Source organism: Orycteropus afer, unplaced genomic scaffold, assembly GCF_000298275.1.
Source record: "Orycteropus afer afer isolate SDZICR_OR568_19922 unplaced genomic scaffold, OryAfe1.0 scaffold00031, whole genome shotgun sequence".
Lineage (NCBI taxonomy): Eukaryota > Metazoa > Chordata > Mammalia > Tubulidentata > Orycteropodidae > Orycteropus > Orycteropus afer.
This window is the reverse complement of record NW_006921618.1, coordinates 12,409,178-12,415,721: the sequence shown is the minus strand read 5'-3', so window position 1 is coordinate 12,415,721 and position 6,544 is coordinate 12,409,178.

Sequence of the window (6,544 nt, the reverse complement as noted above, 5' to 3'; positions counted from 1 at the left end):
ACGTGTCTATCCACTACTTCTCAACTCAACTCACTGCCATTGAGTCGATTCCAACTCATAGCAAACCCCACTGGGTTTCCAAGGCTATATATCTTAATAGTCGCAGACTGCCTCATCTTTCTTCTGCAGAGTGACTGGTGGGTTCGAACCACTGACCTTTTGCTTAGCAGCCAAATGCCTTAACCACTACACCACCAGGTAGTAGGTAACTACATTTCCCCTCCCACCTCTGGTAACCATCAAAAAATATTTTGTTCTGTGTGAAAACCTTTTTCTGACTTACAGTAGTGGTCTCACACAGTATTTGTCCTTTTGTGTTGAGTAATTTCACACAGCATAATGTCCTCTAAGTTCATCCATGTTATTAGATGTTTCACAGAGTCATTGTTGCTCTTTAATGTTGTGCAGTATTCCATTGTGTCTATGTACCATAGTTTGTCGATCCATTCATCTGTTGATGGACATTTAGGTTGTTTCCATCATTTTGCTATTGTTAATATTGCTGTGATGAACATGGGTGTGCATATATCTGTTCATGTTATGGGTCTTATTTCTCTAGGATACATACCTAGTAGTGGTATGTACTGCTGGATCAAATGGTATTCCTATTCCCAGCTTTTTAAAGAAGCACCATATAGTTTCAACAGTCATACCATTTCATGGTCCCACCAGCAGTGTATAAGGGCTCCAGTCTCTCTACACCCTCCCAAGCATTTTTTTTTCTATTTTTTTTAACTTTGTTATTATGCTGATATTAGTCCTAGGTGAGCTAAAATGGACTGGTATTGTCCATTTTTAATCAGACAATAATATGGTCTACTATTCCAGGAAGGGAGCTCTGGTGGCATAGTGCCTAAGGCATTTGACTGCTAACCAGAAGGCTGGAGGTTCAAACCCGCCAGCCACTCCTCAGAAGGAAGGCTGGGCAATCTACTTCCATAGAGATATCACCTCAGAAACCCAAGGAGGGGTCACTATGAGTTGGATTTGACTCGACAGCAATGAGTATTCCAGGAATGACAAATTAAAGAGGAATGGCCTCACATTAATTGTCAAAAAGAACATTTCAAGAATTAGCCTGATATACAATGCTATCAGTGATAAGATAATATCCATATGTCTACAAGGAAAACCACTTAATAATACTATTCAAATTTATGACCAACCACTAAAGCCAAAGTTGAAGAAATGGAAGATTTTTACCAACTTCAGTCTGAAACATGTAATCAAGATGTATTGACAATTACTGGTGATTGGAATGTAAATTTGTAAACAAAGATGCATTGGTAATTGGAAAATATGGCCTTGATGATAGAAATGATGCCAGAAATCACATGATAGAATTTTGTAAGACCAATGACTTATTCATTGCAGATACCCTTTTTCAACAACATGAACAGTGACTATATATGTGGACCTCACCAGATGGAATACACAGGAATCAAATTGACTACATCTGTGGAAAGAGGTAAAGGAGAAGCTCAATATCATCATTCAAAACAAGGCCAGGAACTGACTGGAACAGACCATCAAATTGCTTATATGCAAGTTCAGGTTGAAGCTGAAGAAAATTGAAACAAGTCCATGAGAGCCAAAATATGACCTTGATTATATTCCACCTGTGTTTAGAGATTATCTCAAGAACAGATTTAACACATTGAACACCAATGACCAAAGACCAGATGAGCTGTGAGATGACATCAAGAACATCATACATGAAGAAAGGAAAAGATTATTAAAAAGATAGGAAAAGGAGAAAAGATGGATATCAGAAGAGACTCTGAAACTTGCTCTTGAATGGAAGAAATGAGGAAATGAAAGAGTTGAACAGAAGATTTCAAAGGGCAGTTCAATAAGACAATTAAATGTGCAAAGACCTGGAATTAGAAAACCAAAAGAGAAGAACATGCTTGATATTTCTCAAGCTGAAAGAACTTAAGACAAAATTCAAGCCTCAAATTGCAATATTGAAGGATTCTATGGACAGAATATTGAATGATGCAGGAAGCATCAAAAGAAGATGGAAAAAATATGCATAGTCACTGTACCAAAAAGAACTGGTCAACATTCATCCATTTCAGGAGGTAGCATAGGATCAAGAACCAATGATACTGAAGGAAGCCCAAGCTGCATGGAAGGCACTGGCAACAAACGTGGCTCTAAGAATTGATGGAATACCAATTGAGGTGTTCAACAAATGGATGCAGAAATTTGGAAGACAGCTACCTGGCAAACCCACTGAAAGAGATCCATATTTTGGTCATTCCAAAGAAAAGTGAGCAAAAAGAATGTGGAAATTATCAAACAATATCATTAATATCACACACATGTGAAATTCTGCTGAAGATAATTCAAAAGGGGTGATAGCAGTGTATTGATGGAACTACCAGAAATTCAAGCTGGATTCAGAAGAGGACATGGAATGAGGGATATCATTGCTGACATCAGAGGGATCTTGGCTAAAAGCAAAGAATACCAGAAAGATGTTTGTGTTTTATTGACTATGCAAAGGCATTTGACTGTGTGGGTCATAACAAACTATGGATCACATTATGAAGAATAGGAATTCCAGACATTTAACTGTGCTCATGAGTAACCTGTACATTGACCAAGAGGCAGTTGTGCAAACAGATCGAGGGAATGTGCATTCTTTAAAATCAAGAAGGGTGTGTGTCAGGGTTGTATCTTTTCACCATACTTATTCAATCTGAATGCTGATCAAAAAGTCTGAGAACCTGGACTATATGAAGAAGAATATGGCATCAGGATTGGAGGAAGACTCATTGACAATCTGTGATGTGCTGATGACACCACTTTGCTGCTGAAAGTGAAGATGAGTTGAAGCACTTACTAATGAAGATCAAAGAATCTTCAGTATGGATTACACCTCAACATAAAGAAAACAGAAATCCTCACAACTTGAAACATCACAATCAAAGGAGAAAAGATTGAAGTTATCAAAGATTTTATTTTATTTGATCCACAATCAACACCCATGGAAGCAGCAGTCAAGAAATCAGATGTCGTATTGTGTTGCAAAAGACTTCTTTAAAGTGTTAAAGAGCTTTAAAGACTAAGGTGTGCCTGACCCAAAACATGGTATTTTCATTCACCTCATTTGCATGTGAAAGCTAGACAATGAATAAGGAAGACTGAAGAGGAATTGATGGCTTTGAATTGTGATGTTTGCAAACAACACTGAAAATACCATGGACTGCCAGAAGAATGAACAAATCTGTTCTGAAGAAGTGCCTCCAGAATGTTCCTTAGAAGTGAGAAAGGCCAGACTTTGTCTCACCTCCTTTGGTCATGTTGTCAGAAGTTACCATTCCCTGGAGAAGGATATCATCCTTCCTTGGTAAAGCAGAGGGTCCGAGAAAAAGGGGAAAACCCTCGATGAGACGGACTGACACAGTGGCTACAGTGACGGGATCAAGCAGAGCAAAGATTGTGAGGATGGTGCACGAATGGGCAGTGTTTCACTCTGTTGTATAATGGGTTGCTGTGAGTCAGAGGCAATTTGATGGCACCTAACAATAACAATTAGTGCTGGAGTGAGATGATATCTCATTGTTGTTTTGATTTACATCTCTCTGATGGCTAATGAGCGGAAGCATTTCTTCGTGTGTTTGTTAGCTGCCTGAAAGTCTTCTGTGGTCAAGTATCTATGTATGTTCTCTGGTCATTTTTTAATTGGATTAGTTGTCTTTTTATTAAGATGTTGAAGTTTTCTATAAAATTTATAGTTTAGCTTCATGTCCAATATGTTGTTGCCAAAAATTTTCTCCTAGTCTATGGATATTCTTTTCTTCTTTTAGTGAAATCTTTTGATGCATGTAAGTCTAATTTTTAGGAGATCCCAGTCATCTATTTTGTCTTCTATTGTTTGTGCACTTTTAGTTATGTTCGATAGTGTATTTATGTCATGTTTTGGGCCCCTGAGTTTGTTCCTAGTTTTTCTTTGATGGTCTTTGTGATAGTTGGAGCTGTGTATCAACTTGGCTGGACCACAATTCTGTGTGGTTTAAGCAATTGTGATGTGGGTTATTCCCATGATGTGATCGGATGTATGTTTTGAGCAGCCAATCCATTGAAAGGGAGTTTCCCTAGGGGTGTGGCCTGCTTCCAGTATATTTATGGACATCCTGGGAAAAGAGACACTGTTCTTTGGATGGGGATTCTGTTGTGCTGCCTACAACTGTCTGTGAGTCAACAATCCACCATTCAGCCAACCATGAGCTCGTCAGCCCCTGCAGCTGCGTGAGTCGAGAAAAGCCTCCAGCTTGATGTTTGATCCAAGAACTTGGGACTTGCTAGCTTCTATAAGTGTGTGAGCCATTTCCCTAAGATAAATTTCTCTTTCTCTATATGTATATATAAGCTTTACTGGTTTTGCTTCTCTAGAGAACCCAGCCTAACACAGTCTTTATAATTTTAGGTTTTACATTTAGGTCTTTGACCCAACTTGAGTTCATTTTTGTATATGGTGTGAGATATGGGTACTTTTCATTTTTCTGCAAATGGATATCCAGTTTTGCCAGCACCATTTACTAAAGAGATCACCTTTTCCCCATTTAATGGGTTTTAGGCCTTTGTCAAAGATCAGCTGTCCATAGGTGGATGAATTTACTAGTAGGCTCTCAGATCTGTTCCATTGGTCTATGTCTCTGTCATTGTACCAGGACCTGGCTGTTTTAACTACCATGGTTGTATAGTAGGTGTGAGATCAGGGAGCATGAGACATCCTACTTTGTTCTTCTTTGGTAGTGTTATACTTATCCATGGTCTCTTTCTTTTCCATATGAAATTGGTGATTAGTTCTCCCATCTCTTTAAAGAATAATGATGGAATCTGGATTGTAACTGCATTATATCTGTTGGTTGCTTTGGGTAGTATTGACATTTTCATGATAATGAATCTTCCTATCCATGAGCGTGATATATGATCCCATTTATGTAGGTCTCTTTTGGTTTCTTTGTAGTATTTATTTTGTAGTTTTCTTTGTATAGGTCTTTTGTGTCAATGTTTAGATTTATTCCTAAATTCTTTATCTTTTGGATGGTTATTATAAATTGTATAGTTTCTTGACTTCCTTTTCAGAGCTCTCTTCATTAACATAAAGAAATCCAACTGATTTTTGTATGTTGATCTTGCACCCTACCATGTTGCTGAGACTTTCAATTAGCTCCAGTGATTTTCTTGCTGAGTCTTTGGAATTTTCTATGTATAGGATCATATCACCTGCAAAGAGAGATAGTTTTACTTATTCTTTGCCAATTTGGATGCATCTTATTTCTCTTTCTTGACTTACTGCTCTGGCTAGCAGCCTGCTCCTTTTTAATGATTGTGACATTTCCTAAATATGATTGCAAGTAATTTTAGTTGCTGCCAAAAAACCAAAGTCAAACCACTGCCATCTGACTCACAGTGACCCTATAAGACAGAGTAGAACTGCCCCATAGGGTTTCCAAGGCTATAAATCTTTACAGAAGCAGCCTGCCTCATCTTTCTCCCATGGTATGGCTAGTGGGTTCAAACCACTGACCTTTTGTTTAGGAGCTGAATGCTTTAACCACTATACCACCAGGGTGCCTAATTGTCACCAGCATAGCAGATAACACTGAAATGGGTAACCAGAGAGGTATCCTGCTTTTAGTCCTTTTCCAAATCCTGAGATCATATGAAGAAGAAAATTTCAATTGAGTGCTAGTATGCTCTTGTTATTGTTGGGTGCCATCAATTTTGACCCATACTAACCCTTTGTGACAGAGCAGAACTGTCCCATAGAGTTTTCTAGGCCTTTACAGGAAGGAGCCCTGGTGGCACCAGTGGTTAAAGCACCTGACTGCTAACCAAAAAGTGAGCAGTTTGAACCAACCAGCCACTCAACAGGAGAAAGATGTGGCAGTCTGTTTCTGTAAAGATTTACAGCTTTGGAAACCATATCGGGCAATTCAACTCTGCCCTGTAGGGTCACTATGAGTCAGAATCAACTTGGTAACAATAGGCGTGGTTTTTTCAGGTTCATCTTTACAGGAGCACGTCATTAGGTCTTGCCCCGCATGGAGCTGATGGGTGGGTTTGCACTGCCAACCTGATGGTTAGCAGTCAAGCACTTAACCATTTGCATCACCAGCACATCCCACAAACCCTTGTCACATGCGTCTCCACACCCAGCCTCTTTCTCTTTATTGTATGTAATTTTTTAATAGACTTTTTTTTTAAAAGAAATTTTAATCCCCTCGTGCCCTTCTGCCAGCACACTGTTTCCTCTGTAAACATCTGGCATTCCTGTGGTACATATGTTACAACTGATGAACCAGTATTGATTATTCAGTATTATTTTTCTTACTGAAAATGCATAGTTTACATTAAACCAAAAACCAAACCAAACTCACTGCCATTGAGTCGATTTGACTCATAGCGACCCCTCCTTGGGTTTCTGAGGCGGAATCACTACAGAAGTAGATGGCCCAACCTTCCTTCCGAGGAGTGGCTGGTGGGTTTGAACCACCAGCCTTCTGGTTAGCAGTCAAATGGCTTA